Here is a 14,938-nt window from a genome sequence, read left to right as displayed (position 1 = left end):
AACCCAAAACTGCACACAATACTTTAGATGAGGTCTAACAACTGCCAAGTAGAGAGGCACTATCACCTCCTATGTCTTGCACCTAATGCTTCTTTTGATGCATCCCAAAATTGCATTTGCTTTTTGTGCAGCTACATCACACTGCAGACTCATACTGAGGCTGTGATCTACCAAGACTCCAAGATCCTTCTCCATAGTGCTGCTATCCAGCCAGGTGCAGAGTTCTATCCAAGCAGTGTGGCATGCGTGGCTGTGCAGGTGTGCCTGGAAGCATGGCATGAGCACACGGGCGTGGCCATGCATGCCGCACAGCTTAGAGGGAACACTGGCTAGGTATCACCCATTTTGTATTTATGATTATTCCTCCTCAGGTGTAGCACCTTGCATTTGTTAGTACTGAACTTCATCATGTTAGCTTTAGCTCAGCTTTCCAACCAAAAAAATGCAGCCAACTAATCCTGGGGGTGAGAAAGTGGGAAAGGATTTGGGGGAATGTGACACTTATAAAGAAATATATCGGAGACCCCGCACAATGATGTTGCATTCAGGCTTGGAGGTGGTTTACAAAAAGCACACACTCAGTTACACGTAATAGGATGCAGGATACAATTGTAGGGGTTGGGAAGAGTTCAGGATGGATGAAGTCCTCAGAGTTCATTAGGTGGCGTGGTCAAGCGGTTCCCCTTGTGTTGCTTCTGGTTGTTGGCCGGGTGGGGTCCACATACGGGCATGGTCCCATGATGTGCTCCACATAGATGTCCCTGGATCAACAGATGGTGTCAGACACCATGAGGCACTGTATCAGTTTGGTGTAGTGGTGGGATATGTGGCAGGTGCACAGGATGTTTTCATTGCTGGATCCTATGCTCTAAGCCCCACAATGATCAGTATCTTGACTGTCATGTCATATCTCTGGCTCCTCGGGGTGTCTGCCAGTGGCTGGTATTTTTCTTGCTTCCATTTGTGGGCCTTGGCAAAATATGCCACCAGTTCTCATATGGGATGGTGACATCTACCATCACAATGTGCTTGCTGTTCTCATTGGTCACCATGTCTAGGCGCAGCTGGTTCTTGCAGCCTGGGACAGTGTGGTTGACAGACACAGTCCCCGCTGAGGTCAGGATGGCCTTGGTCTGCTGGTCCTGGACAGCATTGTGCTGCAGCTGCCATGTTCTGGCATGAGTTTGCAGACACATAGTATATGGGGGAGGGTCTGTGCCTCATAGCTGCATCATCACTTCTTGTCGCAAGTCCTGTACCGGATTGTCCTGTTGAGAGGCAGGTGCAGTGGGTGAAGTGCTAGTTTACAACCCATGTGAAGCTCCTGCTGGGCATGAAGTGGTTGCTGGCATCCCACTTTGAGGTGACTTCAAAGCCTTTGTCCTGGTCAGGCTTTGCCATTAGATCACCAATGTACTTGGTTTGGATGGCATCCTTCAGGAAACATTCCAGGAGGGTCCTCATGAGGGGTGCCAGGGTGATGCAGTTGGCATTGGGGCCTAGAGCAGCGAGACTCCCAGCTCCTAGCGTTTCTCATTCCAGGTCCAGACACAACCGATGTGCTTCCCAAGGTGGTACATGGCGTTGTGGGCTTGGTTCCACAGTGAGGCAAAGTCCCCACCATTTCGGCTGAACTTGCCCTCCAATGAGCCACTTAGGAAGGTGACCATGTCATGTCTGGTCACCAGCCATGTCAGGGCTGCTTTGTGATCCTCTTGAGGGCTGTCTCCTTCAGGGTGTTGGCAGTGATGCTGCTCACCATCTCGTCCGGGCAGATCAGGAGGTGGAAGGCATGGGTGAACACCACAGTGTTGCAGAGGTCTCCCATGTGCGGCATGTTGGTACCTGCCTGCTGGTAGGGCACTGTGGCAAAGTGGGAGTCCCTGGCTAGACACAGATCTAGCTTCCCACTTGCCTCTGGGCATGCCACCCACCTGTCTTGCCCACCATGCTTTGTTGTTAATTAATAAAGTTGTTAGTTAGGGTGGGAGGCTGCCCATTGTTGCAACCCAATTTTTGGGGGGCTATCGGTGGCTCCATTCCACTCCTACACCGTGGCCCAAGCCTCACAGATGGCATCTCACACAGTTAGCTAAACCATCACCTTCGCCCATTAGCTGTGGCCCCCTAACCCTGGGGACCTTCAGCTTCTGTAAGCCCTTGCCCCATCTCAGACCCAGTCAGGACCCTGAGCTCCTTAGCTCTTCATGGGCATCCCTCGCGGTGGGCCTCTGGCCCTTTTGACCCTTTGGTCCTGGCCCCAGCACTGACCAGTTGAGTACCTCAGTGGGGTTTTCACCTCCTGTCTGCACTTAGGGATTGGGGTCCCCCATTCCTGGCTCAGATGCCCCTGGAAACATACCTGGCCCTGCGGGGTCACACCCCCAGCAGGCTCAGGCACCTCCAGAAGCTTATGTGGCCTACCCAACTCTGATGTTAATGAAATATGGTCCACCCGAAGGTGAGGGCTGGGGTTAAGGTGCCCCTACTTACCTTTCACTGGGGTGATCACTGACCTAGCATTTCCTGGGGGCTCCTGCACCACTGAGAGCACCACCAGACCACCCACTCCCAGCAGGTGCATTTTTAGGTCATGCCCAGGACCAGGAACTTCCAAACCATCCCCTACAGCTCCTGCCCTTACCACCAGGATGTACCAAGCAGTCTTGCAGCCAGGCGATGTTACCGCCTGGCCTGCCAGCCGCTAACTGCTCTATTTATATAGGCAGCCCTAGATCTAAAATGGCTGCCGCAGTTAAGCACCTGCTGGCTGCTTGGCTCAGCCCTTAAAGTGGCAGACACCAACAGTGCCCTGCCACAGGGACATACAGGATCTTGTGGCTGGACCACAGTGGCAGGTGCAGCCACTTCTTGAGCAGCTGCCAGATCTCAGTGTCTTCCTTCTTGAGGAGGGTCTTGGGGACTGCTTAGCCCCTCAGGACCAACGTGATATTGTTCACCACCTGAGATAACAAGGAATAACGGCCACAAATTGATTGGGAGTAGGTTCAGGCTTGATATCAGGAGACATTTCTTTATGGTTAGGGCTGCCAGGCTCTGGAATGGGCTCCCAAGGGAGGTGGTGCTCTCCCCTACCTTGGGGGTCTTCAAAAGGAGGTTGTATAAATATCTGGCTGGAGTATTATGATCCCAGGACTCAGTCCTGCCCAGGGCATGTGGTCAGACTTTATGATCTGTTTAGGTCCCTTCCGACCCTAGAAACTATGAAACTATTTATCTTCTGCCAGGGGGCCAGCAGGGAAGAGTCCAGCTTGTGGGCACCCTGCACAATCTCATGGATGGTCTCTTTGAGCATCTGCTTTGCTCCGTGTCCGGTGGGCATCCCCAGTGGATGTAGCTCTTGCTGTCCCTCAGGTGCCTCATCTGCTTGCCTTGGATGGTTAGGCTGGAATCCAATACAGAGTTCTTCTTCCTGCAATCAATGTGCCCTTGGTGGTGTTGAAGTGGAATCGCATCCATTTGCCTGCCTTGGAGCTAACATCCAGCATCCTCTGCAGCTGCACAGTGTTGCTGGTGAGGAGGACCAAGTCATCCATATAAATCAGGATGCTCAGCTTCCATTCATAAAGTTTGAGGCCTCTGGGGCCTCCTGCCACTGCTTGGAGGAGCAGCTCCATTGCAAGGTTGAAGATGATGGGGCTGAGCTGGCATCCCTGCTTCACTCTGGACCGGATGGGGATGTCTTGCAGCTCACCCTCCAGCAACTGGATGGTGGTGGTGCAACCATCACAGAGCTCCTGCACAAGGTTGATGGTGCTGACTGGCATTCTGAGCTCTTGGAGGGTGTTGAAGAAGTGGCAGTGGGACATGGAACCGAAGGCATTGGAGATGTTGACACACACCAGTGCACACTGCCTTCTGGCCCTCTGGGTATCAACAAGTGTGATCTGGAGCACAAAGTTGTGTTAGTAGCAGCCTTATTTGAAAGGAAGCCCCTCTGGCTCAGGCTGATGGCTTGCCTGGTTACTGCCCAGTCGATGATCTGAGCCACCAAGCAGTTGGTGTAGAGTTTGTAGAGTGTGGAGCACAGAGTAATGGGTCTCCAGTTGCCTGGGTCCGGTGGCTCACCTCTCTTGTGTATGAGCACCGTCATCACCTTTTTCTAGGGGCTGGGCAAGTGGAAGAACTCTCTGCATCAAATGAAGAGCAGTGTCAAGACAAGGCAGAATGGGTCCTTCTTTTTTAGTGGGCTTTTTTAGTGCATCTTTGCCAGGTGCAGTGTCTCTGATTCTGCTCAGGCAGGCTTCCACTTCCTTCGGTGTAAAGTCTACCTTGAGCTCTTCTGTAGAGCTGATGGGGGTCAGGGGTCCAACAGATGTGGGGCGGCTCCTTCCACCTGGGGATTGAAGAAACTGTTAAAGTAGCTGAACAGGGTCTCCTGGGGGATCTGGCAGAACACCAAGGGTCCCTCCAGGATCTCCTGCATTGCCTTGAAGCATACTATATCCACAGCATACTTTTCATCCACCCAAGTAGTTATTTGACAAAGGAGATCAAGTTTATTTGGCATGACTTGTTCTGAGCAAATCCATGCTGGGTGCTTGTGATGAGCCTTTCCTTCTCCAGATGCTTGAAAAACATAGGATGCTTGAAAATCCATAGGATATGCCCAGGTAGCTTCCCAGTCTAAGCAGTCTTTATTTCCCTGGGTCCTCTTTTTTGATTTTTTGATTTGAAGAGAGGCATATTATCAGTCTTCTGGTACTTTGGCTGTCTCCCATGACTTCATGAATATCACTGCCAATATTTCTGAGATCTCCTCTGCCAGTTTATTCAGTACTCTGAGATGAAGTTGAATTGAATTAAATCAGACCCATCAAAAGCTCTCTGACCATCTTTTTTATTAGTTCATCCCTCAGTTTGTTATTTCATCCCTTCCTTATCCAAATAATCCTTATTAGGTGTTTGGCTGTAGTGTAATTTTTTTTTGTAGACTGAGGAAAAGTAGCTGTTGAGTAGTTCCTCCTCCTTTGTATTTTCTGTTCAGAATTCCTCCTTGCTGTTTAACAGTGGACCCACAGTTTTCTTGGTCTTTCTTTTCTGGCCAACGTATTTATAGAACCTCTTCTTGTTGTCTTTAACCTTTGTTGCCTGGTGCAGTTCATCCTTTATCTTTGCCTCCTAATTTTGTCCCTGTAGGTTCTTGCTATTGCCTGAAAATCTTCCTTGGTGACCTACTTACTTTTCCATTGCCTGTATGCTTTCCTCTTGCATTTGAAGAACACTAGAAGCTTCTTGTGCAGCCACATCACATCTGTATCTTGTGATTCTTCCTGTGCTTCCATCATGTCTGAACAGTTTCTTGTTGGGCTTCCAATACCGTGCCCTTAAGAAGCTTGCAGCCTTCCTTGGTGCCTTTATATCCTTCCCATGGTGCCATGTCTATTAACTCCTTGAGTCGGATTAAATCTACCTTTTTTAAAATCTACCATCCAAATTTTGCCAACCTCATGCTTTTCCTATCTCAGGATCTGGAATTCTTTCATATTGTGATTGCTTCCTCCCAAGTTGCCTATCAGCTTTACATCTTCCACCCTATTGGTCAGGACAAGATCTAGGATAGTTGATCCCCTAGTTGTATACTCCACTTTCTGGAACAGAAAGTTGTCCTCCACAGAAATTAGGAACCAGTTCAATATTTTGTTTGGCTGCATTGTTCTTTCAAAAGATGTCTGGAAAACTGAAGTCTCGCATCAGTACTGTCTAGCTTTTGGATAGATTTGTCACCTGCTTGGAGAGTGCCTCATTCACCTCTTTTTGATTTGGTGGCCTATAATAAATCCGCATCATTATATCAGTACTGCATCTTCCACCTTTTATCTTCACCCAAATGCATTCTGTCCTGCTATCTTTTGATGCCTGAACCAGGGAACAAGTATATGTACATTGTCTTGGGCAGTCTCTTACTTACCCAGAACCCAGATCCAAGATATCATGGAGGGATTACTGACATTCATCTGGCCCTCTGACCCCATGTTGCTCATCCATGTGGGCACCAATGATACTGCAAGGGGAGACCATGAGCAGATCAAAAGTGACTACAGGGCTTTGGGTACCAAGGTGAAGAGGTCTGGGGCTCAGGTCACATTCTCTTTGATCCTTTCAGTCAAGGAAAAGGGCCTGGGCAGGAATGGATTCCTGCAGATCACAGATGGTATTGCCTAGCTTCACAGGTGGTACTGCCAGTGGGAATTTGGCTTCTTCCACCATGGGATACTATTCCAAGAAGAAGGGTTGCTGGGAAGAGAAGGTATCTACCTGATGAAAAGAGGGAAAAGCAGCTTTGCAGACAGGCTTGCTAACCTAGTGAGGAGGGTTTTAAACTAGGTTTGTTGGGGCTGGAGACCAAAGCCTTGAGGTAAGTGGGGAAGCAGGAGACCTGGAGGAACAGCAAGCAGGAGGGGGCGACAGGGGAGGTGTTCTCAAACTTCCTGAGAAATCAGGGCAATTGACTAGCTACCTTAGGTGCCTGTACATCAGGGGAGGGCAATAATTTCGGGTGGAGGGCCGCTTACGGAGTTTTGGCAAGCCATCGAGGGCTGCATGACAGGCAGCCAGGGGCAGACGTATATTAAATTTCTAAATTTTTTAGGGGACCTGAGAGCTGGATAGACTGGTCTGGTGGGCCGCATCTGGCCTGCAGGCCACATTTTGCCCACTCCTGCTGAATATGAATGCTCGGAGCCTGGGAAACAAGCAGGAAGAACTGGAAGTCCTTGCACAGTCAATTATGATGTGATCAGAATAACACAGACTTGGTAGGAGCTCACATGACAGGAGCATTATCACGGATGGGTACAAACTGTTCAGGAACGGCAAGCAGGGGAGAAGAGGACGAAGAGTTGCACTTTATGTAAAGAGCTATATGATTACTCAGAGCTCCAGTATGAAACTGGAGATAAGCCTGTTGAAACTCTCTGCAATAAAGTTAGAGGGGAGAGCAACAAGAGTGATGTCACTGTTGGGGTCTGCTATAGACCACCAGACCAAGAGGAAGTGGTGGATGAGGGTTTCTTCAAACAGGTAATGGAAGTTTGGAGGATTGGGCCAAAAGAAATCTCATGAGGTTCAACAAGGATAAATGCAAAGTCCTGCACTCAGGATGCAACAATTCACTAGTACAGGGTAGGGGCTGAATTGCTGAGCAGCAGCTCACAAAAGGAGCTGGAGGTTACAATGGACAAAAGTTGAATATAAGCCAGAAGTGTGCCCTTGTCAAAAAGAAGGCTAATGGCGTTCTGGGCTGTATTGGAAGGTGTGTTGCTAGCAGGTCAAGGAAGTGATTATTCTCCTCTATTCAGCACTGGTGAGGCCACGTCTGGAGTACTGTGTCCAGTTTTGGGCCTCTGCCACAGAAAGGATGTGGACAAATTAGAGAGTCCAGTAGAAGGCAACAAAAGTGGTTCAGGGGCTGAGGCACATGATGTATGAGGAGAGGCTGAGGAAACTGAGTTTATTTATTCTACAGAAGACTGAGAGAGGATTTAATAGCAGCCTTCAACTACCTGAAGGGGGGGTTCAAAAGAGGATGGATCTAGACTGTTCTCAGTAGTGGCAGATCATAGAACAAGGAGCAACGGTCTCAAGTTGCAGCAAGGGAAGTTTAGGTTAGATATTAGGAAGAATTTTCCCACAAGGAGGGAAGTAAAACAGGTTACCCAGAGAGGTTGCAGAATCTCTAGCCTTGGAGGTTTTTAAGACCTGGCTTGACAAAGCTTTGTCTGGGATGATATAGTTGGGGATGGTCCTGCTTTGAGCAGGGGGTTGGACTACATGACCTCCTGAGGTCCCTTGTAACCCTAATTTTCTCTGATTCTATTTGACATACCAGGTGGTCCCACCATCTTTTCTCCCAACCCTGTCCTTCTGAAAAAAGTGTAATCCTCCATGTTGATATTCCAGTCACAAGAGCCGTCTTACCAGGTCTCTGTGATACCAATTAGATCATAGTTTTTCACAGGATGCAGCTTCCACCTCATCTTGTTTATTCCCCATAGTTCTTGCATTTGTATACATATGTCAGACATATTTTGCATTTTGACCTATGCATTTCCCTCTTGTACCACTTGTTGCTGTTTTGTGACTCTCTGGCCCTTTTTTAGAGTTGAGCTGCTGCTTCTGGTCTCTTCTTCTCTAGATAGTTTGCTCTGTTGCCAGAGGGTTTTGTTTTACAGTCAGCTGGAGTAACATTAGCCTTGAAGTAACAAGAGTGAATGCCGATGGCAGCAGTTCTCAATCTTGTCAGACTTCTGGCACCTCTCAGAAAGTGCCAGCTCTTAGCTTTCACTTATTTTTCAACTATGGAACAATAATAAAGCAATTATTTTGTTGCAAAGAACTCAGAAAGACCACAGTGGGTTAGAATGTTTTTTGCCACTGTGAGTTCCTATTTGAAATCCCGGGGTTTATCTTGTGAATCTTATATAGGCATTTGTAACAGGGTTCCCTAGCTCCATTCAGAGAAGCAGAAGCCAGGGAAGGAAAGGCAGTGGGGCCACTGTAAGGTCTATAGCCCAGAGAAGGGAAGGATTATCTGCTATAAGGAAAGACCTTGCCAGCACAGCTGGAGTGGTAGCATGGTGTGCAGCCTGTCAAGGGAAGCCCTAGCTGGATAGGAGGGGGCAAGCAACTTGCAGTAGAGAGGGAGAAGGGACCTCAAAGGGGAGATGCCTGGGCTGGGGGCTTATACTTGTAAAGCTCAGCCTGAAATCAGCCAGCTGCAGGGCCAGTAGAGGGAGGACAGCAAGAGATTGACAACACCTGCTCCCAGGGAGCAGGAAGCTCAGTCATCTGATCAGTTGGCAGGGCTGACTGATATATAAACTGGTTGCAGGCCAGAGGAAGGGAACTGGCCATAGTGGAGGAAGACAGAGCCCTGCAAGAAGGCAAGGATAGAAACCCCTCTGTCCACAAGACCAAGTACTCAAGAAATGCTAAAGATCTCCCTTTTTGTGCCTTGGGAGGCCCTGGGAAGTTGATATAAACATTGAGGGTTGTTTTATGTTCACCCTGGAGAAGCCTTGGGGTGGGGCTGAGTATCCCCAAGTAGAGTGAGAACTGTGTGCGGTAGGACTAGCAGGGCCTGGAGAACAGGGTACCCCGAGGACCCTGGACTGTTTACAAGATCCTGACATAGGACTCCCCTTTTTTCTTTTTCTGTTTTTTTCCTGCTTATGATGGTAGTAACACCAAGGCAGCTGTGAGGGGAGTGAAGGAGGCTACAGAACAGAGTGCTCAGTGCACTGTGATTTTTCCCAGTTTTTTTTTTTTTTGGGGTGGGGGGGGGTTGTTGGCTTTGGAGCCACCAAAGACTGAGGAGGGGACCACAGCTCAGACTGGCTAGACAAACTTATAAGACAAACTGAAGCCTAGTAGGGCTGGGCCTCTACCCACTGATAGAAAGGGTGAAAAGAGAAAGAGAGGGGGCAGAGCCCCACACTGCCCAGTCAGACATGGAGCCAGGGGCAGGGTAGGGAGACAAGGTGCCTAAGACCTAAGATCGGGTAAGATAATGGATAGTGGCTCAGCATTCAGTGTCCCCTGGACTGGGGAGAAATCAGCAGAGCCATAAGCCATGCAGACCAGGGGAGGAAAGAAGATCCAGGCAGCCAAACTGGTGGGAGTCACTGAAGAAGAGTAGGGGATTGACTTGTGCAGCCTAACTGAAGTACAATACCCAAAGAAAGAGTGATTATTTCATGAAATTTGAGTGAATTTGAATCTGTGATTAAGGAATAAGCCATGATTTACTTTATACGGGTGAATGAATTACAGCTGGGAAGAGGCACTGTAGAGGAGATTGATCTGTGATTAGGAACAGCAGTGCAGCCTTTACCCCAACATCTCTGAGGGAATTAAGTTTGTAAAGCCTAGAGTCAGGTAGAGGGAAGGCCAGGAGAATACAGAATAAGTTGGTCCAAGAATTAGTTAAATGGATTTCTAAGTTTCATAAGGGAAAGTGTTCAGCAAGAGAAGAAATAAGGACTGGTGAGCAGCAAACTACAGAATCCAGAGGAGTCTAGAAAGTGGACCCTGATAGACATCTCCATTCTAGACCTACAGGGATTTTCCGTCACAGACCCAAGAGTGTAGGGAGGGTGGTGTAGGGAAGATGGAGCCCTGCAGAAGAACTGTGGTCCTTCCAGATGGACCTTTGCCGAAAAGCCATCCAACCTCCCCAAAAAGAATCAAACCATCAAGGCATGATGGGCCAATGAAAAAGGTTGATGAAGGTCAAGGGATATTCCAGTGAAGGGGGGGGGTTGGTTCAAAGTTCAGGCCCACTCATGCACACCTAACAGTGCTAATATTGTCTAGCACCCTTAACAGCAGGAGTGTCCAACCTTTTTGAATGTGGGGCTGGATCATGAACTTTTTATCACCCAGTGGGCTGGCGAGCTATATTCAAAGACCTCACAGGAAGCGGTATCACATCACACCCCCAAAACAAAAGTACAGTGTTTACTTCCATTTCCTGTCGCAGCACCTCGGGCCCCAGAAAACAGCTTGGAGGACCACATGGCAGCCCACAGGCCGCATGTTGGACAAGCCTGCTTAAGAGGATCTCATGGCATCCTGCTCTAGAATTAGCCTATGGTAAAGTCCAGAGGCATTTGGCCTGACAACATTTTAAAACCCCCCGTATTTCTAGTTTCTGTTCTCAAGAGTTATTGTGAGAATAATAAAACCCCAAGATTTTGAACCATTTTGAATAAGGCAGACAAATACCTTCTTCTGTATGTGTGTTTATTGAATTTCCTAGTTTTTCAAAATTCTTCTCCCTACCAATCAGCAACAACCTGTTTTATCAGGACCAAGCCTAAGACAACTGGCTTTCATTCAGTTTTCTGTCTCTGCCAGACACTGGAGAATAAGATGTCTCCACCTGGGCTTGATATCAAAGAAATAGAAAGCTGACTGTTATTTGCATATTAGGGACGTTATAGCATAACAATCTTGTCAAGAAGTCAGAGACAATTTCTGAACCATTTGGGACTTGACATCTGAAAATCACCCACAAAGAAGAGCAGTCACTATAGAAAACAGTAAAGCCATGTTTAAGCAACTCTGTCCACCCCATCACATCCTGAGAATGTGACAACATTACCATATGATTAAGAGTATCAGTGTCTCCCTACCAACTTGAGTGCTCCTTCCCTGCTTCAGCAGGATGCTTGTTACACTATACATGAAATTGTGAACTGTAAACCATATCTCCTAATAGTACTAGATAACAGGACATGATTTTTCTCTTATATTTCAATAGTCAGTGAGTGGAAAACATTTTTCAGTTGACCTTCAAGGTCAGGCTGTAGAATAAAAACAACACCCTCCTAACAAAATAGTGACCACTGTTCAGGTTAGATTGTCACCGTGACTAAATAGTCCAGCACACATTTATTGATCCCCCTAAAAGGACACTATAATTTAAAGTCCCAAAGGTAGGATTTCCTTTCCATTATAACCCATTGCTATATCTGGTTTTTAATAAATTAGATGGTTATGATCAGATACATACAAACTTTATACAGTTTGATAAGTTTATGAATGGGTTGATATGCCCTAGTTGCCTGCAACTGCAGGGGACAGGACTAGCTCACCCAGGAGATACCTTCCAATCCTGTGTTTTATTAATCAAATAAATTGATTTGTTTCCTTATAAATGTTTTTCAGTCTCCACATTCTGTGACAATTAAAAAAAATAAATTTGCTGAAGTTTCTGATGGTGTTGAATAGGTAATATATTATCAAGACTGATTAATTTAGTATTCAGTGTAATACTAAATGTGCTTTAGCCCCAATATGCTTTTAAGGCAATATTACGCCAAAGTGTAATAATGGAGTTACTACACCAAAGTGCAAAAACATAGTTCATTATGAGATTGCATGGCATTAGCATAGATGCTACTGGATGCCTATGACATTCTTTATTCTATTGTAATTACTGTTTACTATTAGAAAAGGAGCTGAAAGAAAACCTGGAAATGAGCACTTTATTCAACATGCTAAATTATGTGCTCAGGTAAAACTAATTACTGTACAATTTAATTGCCATAAACACACCCTTAAAGAGTGCATAGCATGTTTGGAAATTATTTGGTTATCAAATATTAAAGTTAAGGTATGGCCCTTCATCTCTGTTCCCATATTATACACAGTATTTTAAATTAATTGGTTTTTTTAGTAAATTAATTTACCATTTGCTCAAAGGACCCTGACTCATTGAATCCTGCACATAATAAACACATAACACTGATTATAACCCAGAGATTCTAGCCATAAGAATACCCACATTGACATTATGTTGGAGTCACAGACTAGAAATCTAGCTATATTATTTGTATTTGAGTTATTTTGTCATATCCTGCCTTTGATTTCAATGCAAAACTCCCACTGCCCTCAAAAAGAGCATCACGTGGAATGATGGCAGGACCGAGCCCTTAGAGAGTTTGATTTAATGAATGCATTCGTGCCAATTAATTATATGGTATGTAATTAATTGCTTAGTATGATGAAAAGGCATTACCATTTTTTCCAGAAGCTTGAGATCTGAGAGGATTGATTACTGATTTCACCCCCATTTTATTTTTTACAGCACCATCAAAAACCATTCTGTACAATGTAATTTAAGTCTGAATAACTGCTGCAAATAAATAAACCAGTGAGGCTAAGAGCTGATTCCCCTCAGAATGCCATGCAATCTGACCTTTTCAAAATCTGTATGTGGGTTACTCTGGCAATAGCAATAAGCATGACTAATGAACTCATTAAGTATTTCCCACATACTGTTTTACATATAATACAGCAATTATTATCATTAAAAGGGAAACAAGAAAGATGTGTTTGGGGATATATTAATGTTTGTAAGTATATGCACCTGAATGTGTTAAGAATTTAAATATGTTCATGTCACCTAAGCAGCAAAGAAAAAAAGAAGAAAAAATATATGATAATAGGCTGTTTTCAGAAGGTTTTTTATTATAATTTGTTTTTTCTGTTGATGCCAAGAAAAAAACTCCCGTTTTCTCAGTTTGCAGAACCTATCCAGCGTATGAGTCATCCATTTTCATTTTCACAGTATACAAAGTATTTTAAGCCACCATTTTGGACAATGTTTTTCCTTGTAAAATATTGTTCAGTGGGAAGCAATCAAGAAAATTACAAAAACCTGCAGTTAGATCTGCTCAGATAGACCTACTTGGGTCTGACATCAGAAGTGAGGCTTGATTTTGCTAGAGCCACACTGTAGTATTAACTATGAAACCAATAAAACAATCCTAAAGTTGTCAAACTCTCAGTGAATGAACCAAATTCTGCTTTCAGTTAAATTAAACTAGAGAAACTTTTGCTGATGTCTCAGACTTTGACATAATGGGTACTACAGAAGTGATATTTGTCACATGATCAGCCCCTTGAAAGCTCTCTACAGTTGTGCCTTGATAGAGAGCAGTTTAAAAGTGCCTGATCGTGTGACAAATTAATCCTCTTTTAATGAGGGTTTAGATGAAGGTGCTTCAACGTGGAGCACCTTCATTAACTTCTGTTTGTCCCTGTACTAATTGTGGGTGGTCTGATGCAGCCCAGCCCCACTCCCAAGTGTTGTCTGCAGGATGGTGGGAGGTGGGATGGGCAGGGGAGGGAGCTCTGGTCTGTGGTTTACCCAGCCTGTGCTGGAAGGGAGGAGGTGGGAATTGGAGACCACCCAAGCTTGATCCCCCTCATCCCTTTGACCAAACAGTGAATGTGAAAAGCCATGAGTTACAGCAGGGAGCTGCACATCTGTTAGCGCCCAACAGTTCACAGCTTTTATTCAATGGGAGTTTCTCCTGATTAGGATTACAAGATCAAACCTTAAAATATTTTATTTTTTCTTGGTGTGAACATCTCACAACAAATCTCATTAGGCAAAACAGTTCCATAGCTTTTGTAACCAACCATATGCAACTGATATATACTTTAGGTTCTGCATATCCTAAGCTTGCATTTCTATACACTGATCGCCATAAAAGACAACTCTAAGGAGGGATGGATAGCACATGTAGAATATACAATCTTAGGATAGGTGAACAGATTTGTATAATAGGACAGAGCTGTTCAATTGTTGGCTCAGAAGCTGCAGGCAGCCTCAGAGAGAAAACTGTGGCCCCCTGGGCTCTCTTTCTAGGTGCCATGCCCCCTACTGCTCATACTGGAGTCTCTGGGCTCCCCTTCACTCCTCCAGGTTCTTTTGCCCACTCCTTGGGCCAAACTGGGACTGCAAGAGCCAAAAGGTCGGCATGGTACAGTGTGAGGGCACCCAAAGGGAGACCCATGCAATGCAGCAGGGGTGCAATGGGGAGGCCATACAGCACAGTGTGGTGGGAGAGGCCCATGCAACATGGCGTGGCACAGTGAAGCATGGTGTGCAGCCTGTGTAGCAGGCAGTCAAGGAACATGTCCACTAAAAAGTCTGACAGCCTGTAACAGGAAGCAACCTGCTCCTTTGCTCAGAACAGAAGCAAAACTTAAAAAGACCAATCTATAAGGTACAAAAGAAGTTGGACATTTGTTTTGTTTTCCTTTGTTTTCCTTTGACTAGGAACAAGAGTTGAAGCAAAAGACAGACAGAACCAGACCTGGAGGTTTAGCTGAAATCCTATCAGCACAGGATCTGAGGTCAGAGGCTAGTTTAGTCTTCAGACTTACCTTATGCAGCCCAAAGGCATTCTAAGTTATGTCAGCATTGATGATCTCAAAGGTACTGGCTGTGTATTTCTGGAGCACAAGGTGTTCACTGCATCAACAGGAATAAGAGTGCTGCTTTACATCACCTGGGAATTCTCTTAGATCCGGTGAATAAATAGCTGCCTTGTTAGTGTTATGGAAGCCTCCCTGAGCTGCCTGAGGAATACTTAGCCATGGGCCAAGGAATACCTCA

The 14,938-nt window shown here is 45.9% G+C and overlaps 1 protein-coding gene across 1 annotated transcript in view; it reads right to left on the bottom strand.

The window, feature by feature from the left end:
- Positions 1–14,938, bottom strand: part of KCNQ5 (potassium voltage-gated channel subfamily Q member 5) — a 186,392-nt gene that overhangs the window by 73,098 nt on the left and 98,356 nt on the right. The window lies entirely within an intron of this gene.

Source organism: Crocodylus porosus, unplaced genomic scaffold (genome assembly GCF_001723895.1).
Source record: "Crocodylus porosus isolate Cpor-Errol unplaced genomic scaffold, CroPor_comp1, whole genome shotgun sequence".
Classification (NCBI taxonomy): Eukaryota; Metazoa; Chordata; order Crocodylia; family Crocodylidae; genus Crocodylus; species Crocodylus porosus.
The sequence above is the reverse complement of the archived record's forward strand: the minus strand, read 5'-3'. Positions and strand labels throughout refer to the sequence as shown.